At 45.2% G+C, this 16,840-nt stretch overlaps 1 protein-coding gene across 1 annotated transcript in view; it reads left to right on the top strand.

Annotated features, from left to right (window-relative positions):
- Positions 1 to 690: 690 nt before the first annotated feature.
- The window catches only part of PTP4A2 (protein tyrosine phosphatase 4A2), a 30,984-nt gene continuing 14,834 nt past the window's right edge, over positions 691 to 16,840 (top strand). The window contains exon 1 of the mRNA XM_044286520.1: positions 691 to 819. The gene's annotated coding sequence lies outside the window, so the exon portion shown is untranslated. The remainder of the gene's footprint in view (positions 820 to 16,840) is intronic.

Consider the following 16,840-nt stretch of genomic DNA (forward strand, 5'->3'; position numbering starts at 1 on the left):
GGAAATCCAGCATCTATATGCCCATTACCATGCCAGAGTGGCAGCAAAAGGAGATGCCACCCAGTATTAATGTGACCCTGCCTCAACATTTACCCTGCTGCAGAACCCAAAATAAAGGGTGCACCACGTGGGCTCTGTAACCAGTGACCAAGCACCGCCAGTAGTCTATACTTTATGTTATCATCTCCCTGTACTTTCCCAGCACTTGTGCTCCAGCAGTGGAGGGGTTAACACGCCTAAGGTATTCCATTTGGTCACAAGTTCCAGTATCCGTCACGTCACTACCAACAGACGGAAAAAGGAGTTTACAATAAAGTCATTCAGAAAACTATCGGAAATGACGTCACTGCCGTGAAGCAGTATCGACGAGAACTGGATCACGTGAGTGGAATCCTCTGCGTCATCAACTTCTGCAGCCTGATTGGCCGTCACCTTCGCGCTTTGCTCTCACGCTGCGGCACCTGACGTGCTAGTCGTTGCGGCTGCTGCCGATTGGTTGACGCATACCTTCTCCTTCCGTCAAACACCGCCCACTCATCTCGCCCAAAGCCTACTTGCATCTTATAGCCTTTTCCATTGGCTGTAAAGAGGGGGGTGGAGATACATCCAGCCCCGCCTCTTCAGAGCTCTGCCAATTGAGAGGTCCGCTGCCGCCCCCTCTTCCAGGCTTTCAGTTGGTTTAGCCTGCTTGGTGGGCGGAGTGAGATACTGCGTTGTGTCAGAGGTGTCATAGCGGCCGGAACATTCAGAAGAGGAGTGGGAGATTGGAGCTTGTATCGTGCTGACTCTGATAGCCGGACTTCAATGAACAGTTCGCCTGTGAGTGTCTGAGCCGCCTCTCTAGTGTACCAGCCTGGGGTTCACCGTTGTGGGCAACGGTCTGGGCTCCAGTGGCAGCCGGCATCGTGCTCGGCAGCGTGAAGCCTTAGCAGCAGGTGACGCCCGGTTTGGGGCTCAGGCGGACATGTTTTTTAGTATTGGTGGACTGGACGCCCGGTGGAGCTCCTCTCGGAGACTGGGGCTGGGTGCGCCGCTCCTGGGCCTTCATCCGTAGGCTGAGGGCCCATTCCTACGAGCTCAGGTGTGACCATGTGGTCTGTTTGTACAGGGGGTTGGGTGGCTGCTTGGAGGTCACTGAACATGTGAGGTCATCTCCAGCAGGCCACATAGATGTGCAGACCTTCACAGGTTAAAGGGGTTGTCCAGGATTTTTATACTGATGTCCTACCTTCTGGATAGGCCAGGGATGGGAAAACTCGGCCCTCCAGCTGTTTTACAACTACGAATCCCATCATGCCCTGCTGTAGGCAGGATTTGTAGTTTTACAACAGCTGGAGGGCCGAGTTTGCCCATCCCTGGGTTAGGTGATCAGTATCTGATTGGGGGTCTGACGCCCCGGGACCCCCACTGATCAGCTGTTTAAGAAGGCACTAGCAGTAGCGCTGCGGCCTTCTCTCAGCTTTTCCTAGGCCTCTGACCTCAGGTTCATTGTTAATGTAGCCCAGGAACAGCGGAGCAGCATTCAAGTGATGACACTCATGGCTGCTATACAATGGGCGCTGTACTTGGGGAGAAGGCCGCCATGCTCACCGGAGCGCCACTGCCTTCTCGAACAGCTGCTCAGCGGGGGTCCTGGGTGTTGGATCCCCACCGATCAGTATAAAAATCCCACAAAACCATTTGAAGTTCTGACCTGCGGTGATCTGAAATGGATGTGGATCTCAGTATGATGGAAACGTTAGATTCTCAACCCGTTACACCTTTTCAGCTGCTAGGACTGGGGTCAGCAAACTTTCACATCAGCGGTTGTGAAACTACAACTCTCAGCAAGCTTCGCTCACTTCTCTCAGAGCTTCTAGAGCCCCCAAGCGAAGGTACATTCTGGGAGTTTTAGTTTGGCAGCTGCTGGAGTGCCGGAGGTTGGTGACCCCTGTGCTAAGGATCTTATAGGGTTGTTGCACGAGACTACCTCTTGTTACAGGTGGAAGTAGGCATTGTTGCTCAAGACATCCAGATGACCATACATGATGGTTCAGGAGCTCGGACTAGTCCAGCCCTTTGTCAGGAAACTTCCATGGGTGTTTCCTCTGTGAAGTTTCTGATATAGTACTTGTTACGGAGGTTACCTATATATTCAGACTGGTTAGAAACTTTTTAAAGGGGTTATCCCACAAATGTCAACCTTTTTAGATCCTAATGCACACAACTGTATTTTTGGGCCTTGTCTGATGTGCTTTTTTTGCAGATTGCATGCAGATCCAGCCATTTCTATGGGGCTGCAAAAAATGTGGACAGCACACGGATGTAATTCATGTGCTTTCCCCATCTGTGCAACCCCACCCCCAAATCCCTCCTGCAAATGACAGAACATGTCCTCAAAATGGACAGGAATAGGACAAGTATAGACAAGCATTTCTACAAAGAAGTTGCGGCATGCGCACGGCCAGTATCTGTATTTGTGGACAGCAAAGTACGGTTGTGTGCAGGACACTCTTCCCTTTCTGAGGGTGGGCAGGAGCTCATATGAGACAGTTAAGCACCTGCATCTCACAGGAAGCATTGCAATTAGGTCTTGTTAGCCCCTTCCTCCCTTACATGGAAAATAGCCCCTCGCATATAGACTCAGATACTTATGGTATGCGATACCCCCCACATGTCTGAGAACTTAGGAGTGAGGATGAATGAAAGGTGTCTGAGCTGCTTCACTATGAGATCCCTACATCAGCATGCTGGGTTCTGCAGCAGCTGCTTTTCAGCATGTTACATGGGTTGGCGCCGGATCTGTGCTGGTCCCCATTATAGTGAAAGGGGCTGGCAGATGTCAGTTAGCATCCGGCAATGCCAGATCCAGACATCTCCGGCAGGCCGTTCTGGAGATGTACAGTGCAAATGTGAAACGTGAATGCAGGAGAAGGTGGACCAGAACGGTAGACCGCAAGGGGCGCAACCAAAATAGAAAATGTATATTGTCGTCTTCAGCAATACTGTGGAGCAGTCGCCACTATAGGATGTTAGTTGTGGGTTGATTAGTTGCTCTTTAGAGCTTTTTGACCTTTTCATAATGTATTTTGATATCTGTTGAACATACTATGTAACTGATGTGTTTGCTGACTGACGATATGGAAACATATTGACGTAATGTTGTAAATTATGTATCTGCAGTTGAACTGAGGCTACTTTCACAGTAGCGTTTTTGCGAGATCCGTCAGGGTTTAGCAAAAACTCTTCCGTTACTGATAATACAACCGTCTGCATCCGTTATGAAAGGATCCGGTTGTGTGATCTTTTTAGCAAAGACGGATTCGTCATGAACTCCATTAAAAGTCAATAGGGGATGGATCCATTTTCTATTTTGGCAGATTGTGTCAGAGAAAACGGATCCGTCCCCATTGACTTACATTGTGGGTCATGACTGTTCTATTTTGCTCCACATCCCAGAACGGAAAGCTTGCTGCAGTTTGCTCTCCGGTATGAAAATGGACGGAATGCATTTTGGTGCACTCCGTTCTGTTCAGTTACATTTTGTCCCCATTGACAATGAATGGGGACAAAACGGAAGCATTTTTCATTCTTCATATTTGGTGGGAAGTATAGAACCACATGTAGCGTTTTTTGCCTTAATGGGGGCCACTTTAACAGACCCCATTATAGGTCTATAGGGTTCATCATGTGACTTTATCTAGCACTCCATTCAGGTTTCTTTTTATAATGCCCAACAAAACCCAACACAAAATCTTTGGTTTCCCTCCAGCATGGTAGAGAAACGGTGGATGAAAACTGGTGCCAGAACCGATCCCATGGTTTTCTGTGGCAGCGTAATGCCAAATGTTTCCCTGTACCAGACGTGAAATGCAGCGTTTTTCTGTCTGGCTATAGATACTGGACTAGTGTGCAGAACTACCAGTGTCCAACTTAAGCATAAATGAACTGGTATGTGTGAACCCAACCTAAAGGGGAATAATGTTGCAGGGTCTCCTTACATTTGAGGTTTTGTTGCGCACAGTCCCTAACTTTGGGTCCTGTTTCCCCGTGCCCTGCAGTTGTATAGCCATGTACATAAGGTTGCCTAGAATAGCACTAGATGATATCTGTTGACAACACTCGGGCACAGAGAAAGGAGGTGGGCTGCTTTTAGGGATTTCCTTATGGAATGAACAGACCTGTGTCCTGTATTGGCTACGCGTTGTGCAGTGTCCTACTTGTGGCATGCAGTTGTCATGTGAGCCTTGTTTGTACTCAATATGGCTCTTGAGTCAGTGGCTTGTGTATTTCTTCCTCAGGGGCCAGCACTGTCATTATCGTCTAGCAGCACACATAATTAACTCTGTTTGTGACAACGTGTGCTGGCAAAGTCATCGCTGTCACAAGGCTTCCAAAGAGAGAATATGCTGCGGTGACAGGTCACACAAGTGCAGGCAGACAATGACTTTTTATACTATGGAAGATTGATCAACAATTGCTGCTCACTTCCGGTCTGGAGCCAAGCAGCCCCCTGCCAACCGCCCGAAGGAAGCTGGCTATGCCCTACTTTCAGGTTGTACCTGAGAACATTCTGAACTTGTGGGACACAACTGCCACATCCTCTTCCCTCTGTGATGTTACTGTCCCTGAGATGACTTTGCTTGGTGTCAGTCACCGTTCATGCTTGGTAGAAGCTGACAGGAACCAAGTACTGTCAAGGACATGTCATGCCGTGTTAGAAGAATCTGAAGACTGTACATTCAATACATATTCAATCTAAACCAATAGGCTCCTATCTAAACATGACACTGCTGACTGAAAGCCATGATCGCTGTATTAAACCCATCTTGGAGAGTAAATGTAGGTTCACACTGAGGTTTTTCAACCAAAGCCAGAAGTGGATTTGAAAGGAACCAGAAATATAAAGGAAGGACTTGCGCTTCTCCTTCCTGCTGGATCCACTTCTGGCTTTAGCTGAAAGAAAACCTGCAGGAAAATTTTCCCAAAACTTGCAGTAACAATATTTACCATATTTTCATCCTGAAAGTGGACGTAGCGTCAGAGCATAGGCGTGCTCTCACCTCAAGCTGTGCGACGTCGGGTTACAGCACATCGCGGCAGGAAGAGCGCTGGATCTCAGGAGTGGCACCTGGAACAGGAGTTTTAACTTTTTTATTTTGATTAACATTAGGGGTCTTATTAACATTGGTGGCATCTGATTGGGGGTCTTAATAACCGTAGGGGCCTGAGCTGGGATCTAAGATTGGACTGTGGGGGTTTGATCTGAGGTCTGATGAAGAAAATATATATATTTTCTTATTTTCCTCTAAAACCTTGGTTTCTTATGGGCGAAAAATACGTTCTATATTGCTGGCCATATGGAGATCACCCTTAACCTTGTAGTAATTAAATAATCCTACTTTTTGGTCATCCAAACTTCCAACTTCTCTTTATTTCCACACTTTGACTCTGATTCCAAGCATGCAAAACTGACTGACTTCTCATGATCAGAAATTGCCACCTACGTTTTTGACCTTTTCAGATTCAAGTTTGGCTTTTGTGAATGGAAGATGTTTGGAAAGTAGGTTCTTCTGATTTCCATGTGATTGTATGCTTAACTTTCTTTATCGTGTAGTTTGAAGCAATAAAAAGATTAAGCTAGAATGTTGACTGAAAGCTCCTAGAAGAACTAGTACATGGAGCGTTGGTTATCTTCTATAAACTCTGGTCTTCATAGAATGATTTGGGGAACACAAATGATGTGCCGGGCTTTGTTCCACAGCGCCCAGCATCACATGGGACTGGGCAGATTACACAGAGCCTCATGGTTGTTAGCACAATGCTCAGGAAACCCTTTTTTTGTAACCTCCTTTATCAGTGTGAAATTTAGCGTTGTAATTTGCTTCGGAAATACTACTTCCTTTTCAGCTGGGTCGTTTCAGCTTTGCTTTTTGTCTTCTGGAAGTCATTTTTGTAGTGTTTAAAATACTTTCCTGCATTCTACTACAGTCAGTTTCAGAGTGTTACACTGGCATCTTAATCGAGTACCCTGATCTGAAATCGTTCCTGGTCAGTAAAGACTACTGAACACAGCACTCGGCATTACTTCTGGACTTGGTACTTGGTGTGGACAGCTGTGATGTCATTGAGGAGATCACGGGATTTCCCTATGACAGAGGAGGATAAAGGGCATGCTGAGAAATTCTCAGATCATGAGTCCTCTCCTACCCTGAGCCCCAGTGGTGGAAAATAAAGCAGTACAATAGGCTACCTGCACATGGGTCCGGGTGAAGGAAGATCTGTACAATGTCTAACGGCGTTTAAAAAAAATAAATGCAATTTATGTGGTTTGGCCGCAGAGCTCATCCTTCCATTAAAAAGTGTGAAATCCACAGCTAAAACTGCAAACATAATTGACATGCTATTTAATTAGAAAACCACAATGCAGGTGATATTCTGCATGGAAAACAATCTGCAGTGTGTACATGAGGCTAGTGTAATCTCATACTCTTTGCTAGTACTGTTATACACTGCGGGTTTTCCGCACCGGAATCCACATGGAAAAAACGCACATATTATGCAATGTGCACAGGTGGCCTTAAAAGGGTTTTTCAGGGTTTAGATGGTAATGGCACAGGGTTCTGTCTGTTCTGCAGTGGACATGCTGGAGTACCCTTAGGGTACATGCACACGTTCAGGATTCATGTGCGGAGAATCCACAGGTGTTCACAGGCAAATCCGTGCGGTCAATCCGCATTAATTGGTGCGTTATTCGGTGCGGATTTCACAAAGTGAATGAAGAAAATCCGGTCAGGAAAAATAAAATAAATTGACATGCTGCAGATTTTAAAATCCGCGCAGAAAAAATCAGCATAATGTGCATTGAGAATTTCAAATTCTCATAGAATACAATGTACAGTGCGGTGCACGCAAATCTGCACGCAATCCTGATCATGTGCATGTACCCTTATGGTGAATGGGAGCTGAGCTGCAGTATGCTGGTGCACAGAACGACACTGTGTGCAGAGCCTTCTGCGTCTGCCTTTTTGCAGTGTCTAGTTACTGGTGCTGGTGACTGCCTGATGCAGATGATCATCGGGTGTTGGGGCACCACTGATCTGATATGAATTATCTATCTTTGGGGTTAGGCCATTAAAGGGGGTTATCCAAGCCCTATAATGACCACCCCAATTCCCAGGCAGCTCATATAGGTTATACTTACCGTGCTCCCTGGTACCTACATGGACGCCGCTGAGCCTCCCTAGCGCCCCTATTGGGAATTTACAGGTGTGCATGGCCCCACTGGAATGAATCGCCAATTGTGCTATCCACAAAAAATGCAGCTGGCACACGGATGAAGAAGACAGTGGTGTGCATGAGGCCTTAAAAGGATTTGTTGCAGGGCACAGATAATATGGGCATGTTTGGTATTCCTATAACCGTCACAATCTGTGCTTCACTGCAAATGAATAAAATATTTGAATTCTCAGAGGGTTACTTTTATGAGTAAAATAGCCCTAACTTCAGAACTATATCAAAACCTTCTACAGAGGATGTATGAAAGGTATACAGAGCGGTGTATTGGTGTCCTCCATGTTTAGTGGGGGCACATTAGCCATATGATTGCACTGGACTGGCTTTATCCCATCTTCCCTGTCGCTGACTCCTCCTCTGGGACAATCTGCTAAAGACTGATCGTTTTATCTGCAGAAACAATTGAACCCTTGCGTTTGGGCGCACTTGTGGTGTCAGCTGGCACGCAGAGGTTTTCTGTCTGTGGCTCTGCATCGGGCAGTCCTCTCATTAGATTTCCCAATGGTAGAATGTAGTGTGCGAGGGCTGGCTACAGCGTTTGTGTGTGCACTGAAGTCTCACACGACCGGCCGTATACCCGCATGAAATGTACTGATCCAGCCATTGTGACATTTCCTACTGACCTCGTCTCTTCTACCTCTAATCAGTCTGCATCAAGTTGATCTTCCTTGTTGTGCACGTTGGGTGAGGGTCCTATTACACAATCAGATATATTGCCTGTACTGATCAGTGGATTGGTTGTAGTGTTGTACGTTTGTATGTTGCCTATGAAAGATCATCTGCACAATTTGTTCCCTCCTCTCCTATACTGTCCATTGTCAGCAGCACATCCCCCCCCCCCCCCTATGGGGGTTGTGCTGCCCACAAACCATAATGCCAGTGTCATCCTAAAAGATGTGATCTTGCCAAACGAGCCAATTATTGCTTCTCGTTCCATTGCTGGCGATTTTTTTTTTTTTTTTTTTTTTTTTTTTTACATGGGGTAATCATTTGTGTGGTCTTGGTGTTTTAGCTCTGATATTTTGGGTGTAAGGGCAGTCAGTGATTCACAGGCATGTGCTGTGCGTGTTTTCCATGGACCGCACGTGTACCCATTCAATGTGTGTATAAGACATCTGTGTTTTAGCACGATCCGTGGCTTTGCACGAAAGTATGCTCTATTTTGTCCACGTTCATGGATTTATCATGCCCTTTATAGTCTGTGATAAATAAAATGATTTAACTCCCCTTAATCCACTTGCTTGCGCAGCCCGGCTTCTCTTCTGTCTGTCTTCTGTGCTGCGTGCAGGAAAAGGACCTGTGGTGACATCACTCCGGTCATCACATGATCCATCACCATAGTAAAAGATCATGTGTTGACCGGAGTGACGTCACCACAGGTCCTTTTCCTGCACAGAAGAGATGCCGGCTGCACAAGCAAGTGGATTAAGGTGAGTTAAATTTTAATTATTTTTTTACGCCTTCAGTCCTATTGTACTATGCATTCTGTATTCACAATGCTATTATTTTCCCTTTATAACCATGTTATAAGGGAAAATAATACAATCTACAGAACACCGATCCCAAGCCAGAACGTCTGTGAAGAAGTTCGGGTTTGGGTACCAAACATGCGATTTTTCTCACGCACGTGCAAAACGCATTACAATGTTTTGCACTCGCGCGGAAAAATCGTGCATGTTCCCACAACGCACCCGCACATTTACCCGCAACGCCCGTCTGAAAGAAGCCTAAGGGTCAGAAATCTTCTACATGTCCTGATGCTAGGTGGGTCAAGTAGTGCAATGTCAAAAATATTCCTGTGATAACGATGTGTGATAAATGCCCATTTAGAGGAAAAAAACATTTGGGGCCACAAGTCATTATGTGCTATGGGTCGGTGGGCCACAAGGAGACATTATACTGTTTTGTGGCTACAACTTATAGCCAACATACAGTATGATGTAATTATACTTATTCCCCAGTAGTGCCATACATAAATATATTATAAAGAGAGAAAAAAAAAAAAGCTTTATACTCACCTGTCATTCGTTGATACAGGCCATAGTTTTTTTCATTCTTCAAGCCACAGGGCCTGAGTTGCCACTTCCCGGCTCTAATGACATCACTGAGACCTCCTGCACTGGGTCATAGGCACGTGCACACATTGCACCGCCCATGTCATTGCGTTGCCTCTGACCAGGCACAGGAAGTTGAGATGATGTTATCACGACCGCCTGCGCTGTTTTACTGCCTCAGAAGCTTCAGGCCTTTTCTTCTCTATGCTTGTCCCACCTAAAGGGTTTTGGGCCCACTCGATTAGAGTGGTGGCCACCTCCCGGAGCTCTCTACATATTATTATTTTTTTGGCATTATAGGAGGAAGGTTCTACATGCTGATAGTTCAGTCTTGTATAGGTGCTGTTATGGGTAAGGGCATAACACATATTGCTCTTACCAGTAATTGTTTTTCTGGGAACCCTTGACAGCACCCCAAAAATGTCCAACCTGGTTTAGTTACAAAAATTATTATTTTTTTAACAGGAGAGCTATGAGTCTGAGTTCTTATTTTTAGTTTATAACAATTTTTTATCTTTACCCAGGACTAGGTCAGGGATATAAAGTACTCTGGTTCTCTTTGTTAGTTTTCTGAGGTCTGTTTTGTATCATTTAAGTCAAGAGGATGAACCCTACCAGGTCATATGCCTGTTGTAAGTGGATTAATTCTGCTGACAGGTACTCTGTAACCTCTTTCCCAACCAGCGTAGTCAGATCTTTACAGATGGCATCCTTGCTGCGGGGTGGAGTGGACGCTATAGCCGCCAGTGTTTTTTACACAGCAGACACCCGGAGCTAATGTCTGTAATCAGCGATCAGGTCGATCAGACCGTTCCCACTAAAGGATCTGAATCGACAGAGCAAAAAATGGTCATTTGCGCTGCTGCGTTCCAAAATGCCTGAATTAATTCGGGGCGGGGGGTTAAAATGGCTTATTTGCTGCTTTTTGTCACTTCACCTTCCCCACACAATTGAATAAAAAGTGATCAAAAAGCTATATACATGCCAAATTTGGATCAATAAACAGTATAAATCGCCCCATCAAAAATGAGCCCTCACACAGTACTGTAAACTTAACTATAAAAAAATATAATTATGGAGGTCAGAATGTGGCGATGTAAGGGGAAAAAAAATTTTTTTCCCAAAGTTTTTATTTTTCAGTATTCAAGAGCGAGACAAAGAGACCCATAAGACTGTGGTGAAATTGTGTTTTCTTCCAATTCCACCCCATTTTGGTTTTATTTTACAGCTTCCCAATACATTGTATGCAATTTAAAATGACAGCATTAGAAAGTGCAACTTGTCACTACTTTTTTGTACCTAATCTGGAAATTAGGAGAACGACGACAAAAAGGTTTGTCATATGGACCAATGTAAAGAATCTGGTAGTGAAAGGATACATATTGTACAGGTACTTCTGCTGGGATCATGTGTTTTGCTCCTATTGTCACATTTCCTTATGCAGGTATAGCTGTACTGGTATAGGACTTTTCACTGGGCAACCCTGTGGCAGCCAGAGGACCTGTAGGCCTGAGGTCTTCATTTATCAGTTCTCTGGATGAGAAACTATGATGCCTGACATGTCTTGGCAGAATGTGCATCTCTCTAGCTATGGCTAAGATCTTTGTTATGGACATCTTTTGGTCAGGATTTTACAGGAGTGAGTCCGGTCGTCTGCTTCCAAATGCTCACCTTTTGTCCTAACCAGAATACTATTGTGTGAAAGTGGCCTTAGACTGCGAAGCATTCACACAACCCTACCTGTCACCTTGTGGCACGCTCAGTATAAGACCTCTTTCACACGACCATATGGCTTTTTCAGTGTGTTGTGGTCCGTTTTTTTCACGCATCCGTTGTTCCTTTTTTTGTTTCTGTTCCGTTTTTCCGTATGGAATATACAGTAAACAGTAATTACATAGAAAAAATTGGGCTGGTCATAAAATTTTCAATAGATGGTTCCGCAAAAACGGAACGGATACAGAAGACATACGGATGCATTTCCGTATGGGTTACATTTATTTTGCGGACCCATTGACTTGAATGGAGCCACGGAACGTGATTTGCGGGCAATAATAGGACATGTTCTATCTTTAAACGGAATGCATACGGAGTACATTCCGCTTTTTTTTTTTTTTTTTTTTTTTGGGGCGGAACCATTAAAATGAATGGTTCCGTATACGGAAAGCAAAAAACAGCCCGTAAACTGGAAAAAAATAACGGTTGTGTGAAAGAGGCCTAAGGATGTACATATCTTTGTATGTGTGGGCTCTGTGCACATGTCCCCTGTTTCTGTATTTGCCCTCACAACGTAGGATTAGCTTTGAAAACCTCTTTACATTTTTTGATATTGATGTAGTCTACACATAAAGTTGGATAAAATGCAGATCCATAAGTCTCTTTGCGCTGATATTCCACAGCGGGTGAAATGGAGCATGAAAAACTATGGTTGCAGGTGACCTTAGATTATTTGTACTATTACTCAGTGTACTTGACCTTAAAAATGTTACGCTTTCGGAGGCCTATGCCTGATTACGTAAAGGCCTCACTGCTCCGAGCCCCCTTATCAGCTGTTTGTTGTGGGGGAGCTATGATGTTTCTGATTTAATACGTCTGTGCAGTTCCAGCTGGATGTTTAACCAAGATATTGGAGATAGGTTAAAGGGAACCTGTCACGTGGAATTTGACAATAGAGCCGAGGACATGGGCTGATCACCCCTAGCACATCCGCAATACCCAGTCCCCATAGCTCTGTCTTTTTTTTTTTTATTGTGTCAAAAAAAACTATTTAATAGATATGCAAATTAGGGATCGACCGATATTGATTTTTTTAGGGCCGATACCGATAATTTGTGAACTTTCAGGCCGATAGCCGATAATTTATACCGATATTCTGGGAATTTTCATTTTTGAAAAAAAATAAAAAATTCCCACAAATCTGCTAAAAAAATTAATGTGTGTTGTTTTTTTTGTAAATCTTTCTTTTTCATTTATATTTAATATTTTGGTGTTTTTATTTTTGTAACTTTTTTTTTTTTTTTAACTAACTTTTAGCCCCCTTAGGGACTAGAACCCTTGTCCTATTCACCCTGATAGAGATCTATCAGGGTGAATAGGAGCTCACACTGTCCCTGCTGCTCTTTGCTTTGTGCACACAGCAGCATGGAGCTTATCATGGCAGCCAGGGCTTCAATAGCGTCCTGGCTGCCATGGTAACCGATCGGAGCCCCAACATTACACTGCTGGGGCTCCGATCGGAGGAGGAGGGGAGAGGGAATCCGGTGGGGGGGGCCCTATGCGCCACTACTGGGGGGGGAGGGGGGGCGCACTGCGCCACCAATGCTTAATACTGGGGGGGGCGCACTGCGCCACCAATGAAGCTTAATCTGTAATTTATTCATATACAGGAGGCGGGAGCTGGCTGCAGGATCGCATAGCCGGCTCCCGACCTCTATGAGCAGTAGCTGCGATCCGCGGCACCTGAGGAGTTAACTACCGCAGATCGCAGCTACAGCTCATAGAGGCCGGGAGCCGGCTATGTGATCCTGCGCAGCCAGCTCCCGCCTCCTGTAAATGAATAAATGTGAGATTAAGCTTCATTGGTGGTGCAGTGGCCATAGCTCCTCCCCTCCCATTGGCTGAAGCGGAAGCAGCAGCAGCACAGGGGGAGGGAGACACTGCTCCTTCTCCCCTGTGCTGCTGCTGAGGGAACACTGAGAGCGCTGTCAGCAGCGCGATCTGTGTTTCCCAATACGCTATCGGAATATCGGCAAAATAAATGCCGATAGCGTTCAAATTCCTGAATATCGGCCGATAATATCGGTAAATCCCATAATCGGTTGATCCCTAATGCAAATTAACCAGAGATGAGTCCAGCGTGAAGGAGCCCAGCACCGCCCCGCATCCTCTGAATCTCCTCCTTGCTCCCCGACTTCACAAAGCTAGAGCGCCGTAATCTTGCGATGCGCAGTGTCGGCATAGTGTTTCTTCCCTATGCTGGCATCAGCCTCAGGGAACGAACTGCACATGTGCTAGCTCGCGCATTGCGAGATTACGGTGCTCTACCTTTCTGACGTCGGGGAGCAAGGAGGAGATTCAGAGGATGCGGGGCGGTGCTGGACACGTCTCAGGGACAGGACTCATCTCGGGTTAATTTGCACACAATAAACATCTATCAGCCCATGTCCTCAGCTCTATTGCCAAATTCCAGGTGACAGGTTCCCTTTAAGCTTGATTTGAGAAATACTTTACCTGACAGTAGTGTGATGTAATGTGAAGTCTAGTGACAGATTGCCTGCTCCCTGAGAGGCGCTCGGAGATCTTAGAAGGGGTTGAGAAGATTCTCAGAAGAACACCCTCTTCCTGGAATCTGCAGACACACAGGAGTTCGGCGGGGGTTATGAGCATTCAATATTCTATAGTGCACAGATGTCATGTTCATTTAACTGGTAATCTATTCCTTTGCTGAAAAGGGTTCTGTGTCCCATGCCTGCCAGTATGAACACCCAAATCTGGTGACTTTTTTATGGTCTGTATGTTATGCTTTAAAACCGTTTTGGAAACTTGCTGTTGATGGAAATGTGGACATTTTAGTATTCTAGAATTTTGTAATAAGGAAATCTGTAAAAACCTGTGAATTGTAAAAAATTTATAAAAAAAAAAAAAAAATTGGTCCATTTTGTGATGGCTAAATACATAATGCATGTTTTCACATGGTGGTTCTGCAACTCATGCACTACAGGTCCTTCTAAAAAAATTAGCATATTGTGATAAAGTTCATTATCTTCTGTAATGTACTGATAAACATTAGACTTTCATATATTTTAGATTCATTACACACAACTGAAGTAGTTCAAGCCTTTTATTGTTTTAATATTGATGATTTTGGCATACAGCTCATGAAAACCCAAATTCCTATCTAAAAAAATTAGCATATTTCATCCGTATTTTTTTTAATACAAAAATTCAACCTTCAAATAATTATGTTCAGTTCTGCACTCAATGCTTGGTCGGGAATCCTTTTGCAGAAATGACTGCTTCACTGCGGCGTGGCATGGAGGCAATCAGCCTGTGGCGCTGCTGCGGTGTTATGGAGGCCCAGGATGCTTCGATAGCGGCCTTAAGCTCATCCAGAGTGTTGGGTCTTGCGTCTCTCAACTTTCTCTTCCCAATATCCCACAGATTCTCTATAGGGTTCAGGTCAGGAGAGTTGGCAGGCCAATTGAGCACAGTAATACCATGGTCAGTAAACCATTTACCAGTGGTTTTGGCACTGTGAGCAGGTGCCAGGTCGTGCTTAAAAATGAAATCTTCATCTCCATAAAGCTTTTCAGCAGATGGAAGCATGAAGTGCTCCAAAATCTCCTGATAGCTGGCTGCATTGACTCTGCCCTTGATAAAACACAATGGACCAACACCAGCAGCTGACATGGCACCCCAGACCATCACTGACTGTGGGTACTTGACACTGGACTTCAGGCATTTCGGCATTTCCCTCTCCCCAGTCTTCCTCCAGACTCTGGCACCTTGATTTCCCAATGACATGCCAAATTTGCTTTCATCCGAAAAAAGTACTTTGGACCACTGAGCAACAGTCCAGTGCTGCTTCTCTGTAGCCCAGGTCAAGCGCTTCTGCCACTGTTTCTGGTTCAAAAGTGGTTTGACCTGGGGAATGCGGCACCTGTAGCCCATTTCCTGCACACGCCTGTACACGGTGGCTCTGGATGTTTCTACTCCAGACTCAGTCCACTGCTTCCGCAGGTCCCCCAAGGTCTGGAATCGGTCCTTCTCCACAATCTTCCTCAGGGTCCGGTCACCTCTTCTCGTTGTGCAGCGTTTTCTGCCACACTTTTTCCTTCCCACAGACTTCCCACTGAGGTGCCTTGATACAGCACTCTGGGAACAGCCTATTCGTTCAGAAATTTCTTTCTGTGTCTTACCCTCTTGCTTGAGGGCGTCAATGATGGCCTTCTGGACAGCAGTCAGGTCGCAGTCTTACCCATGATTGCGGTTTTGAGTAATGAACCAGGCTGGGAGTTTTTAAAAGCCTCAGGAATCTTTTGCAGGTGTTTAGAGTTAATTAGTTGATTCAGATGATTAGGTTAAAGGGTTTCTACCACTTCGGTGTCACATATTTAGCTGTCAGACGCTAGCGATCCGCTAGTGTCTGCTCTGCCCAACCATCCTAATATAATTGCTTTTGGGGCAGCCGTTTTGCTAAAAAAAGAACTTTCATTAATATGCTAATGAGCCTCTAGGTGCTATGGGGGCGTCATTAGCACCTAGAGGCTCCGTCTACCTTCAGAAACTGCCGCCGCCGAGCGCGTCCCTCCAGCCCGCCCATCTCCTCCTGAATGCGATCCTCCTTGTGAGCGTATGTATTCTGCGCATGCGCAGTGAATGTCTGACCGCTTCCTTGCTCAGACATCTCCACTGCGCCTGCGCGATGACGCCATAGTGCTCCGAGGAACAGGCGCAGTGGAGATGTCTGAGCAGGGAAGCTGTCAGACATTCACTGCGCATGCACCGAATACAGGCGCTCACAAGGAGGATCGCATTCAGGAGGAGATAGGCGGGCTGGAGGGACGCGCTGGGCGGCGGCAGTTTCTGAAGGTAGACGGAGCCTCTAGGTGCTAATGACGCCCCCATAGCACCTAGAGGCTCATTAGCATATTAATAAAAGTTCTTTTTTTAGCAAAACGGCTGCCCCAAAAGCAATTATATTAGGATGGTTGGGCAGAGCAGACACTAGCGGATCGCTAGTGTCTGACAGCTAAATATGTGACACCCAAGTGGTAGAAACCCTTTAATAGCTCGTTTAGAGAACCTTTTCATGATATGCTAATTTTTTGAGATAGGAATTTTGGGTTTTCATGAGCTGTATGCCAAAATCATCAATATTAAAACAATAAAAGGCTTGAACTACTTCAGTTGTGTGTAATGAATCTAAAATATATGAAAGTCTAATGTTTATCAGTACATTACAGAAAATAATGAACTTTATCACAATATGCAATTTTTTTTAGAAGGACCTGTATATGAATGGACCATGAGGTTCATATATGGGTCATAGAAATGCATTGCATCACATGAGTTGGCATGGCAGTGGCACGGACATTTGACCAAGTTGACGTTTGCTCTGACATAACTGTTTATAGTCTATTATATGCTGCCAATCTCCTCATACTCGGGGTATGTGACCAAAATCTTTGAGGGAGATTTATCATAGCCTGCCCCTGGCGGCATAACCCAGGCTATGATAACGAGGCGTGCTGCGTCTCATTTATGACAGGGTGTACGCTTCATCATAAATTAGGTGCAGCATCTGGCAGTCCATGTGCCTCTTCTGATATCTACTTCAGCCCCTCGCTTGGCAAGTATTTTAAAGGGGTTGTCCCACGAAAAATGTTCTACAGTTTTCAACCCTGTGGCATGCTATGTAGTTTTCATCTATACATTCGATTAATACAATTAATAATTAATTACATTTTTTGTGGGGGTGAATTTTTATTTATTTTTTTGGTTTGTTTTTAACT

This window comes from Bufo gargarizans, chromosome 3 (genome assembly GCF_014858855.1).
Source record: "Bufo gargarizans isolate SCDJY-AF-19 chromosome 3, ASM1485885v1, whole genome shotgun sequence".
Lineage (NCBI taxonomy): Eukaryota > Metazoa > Chordata > Amphibia > Anura > Bufonidae > Bufo > Bufo gargarizans.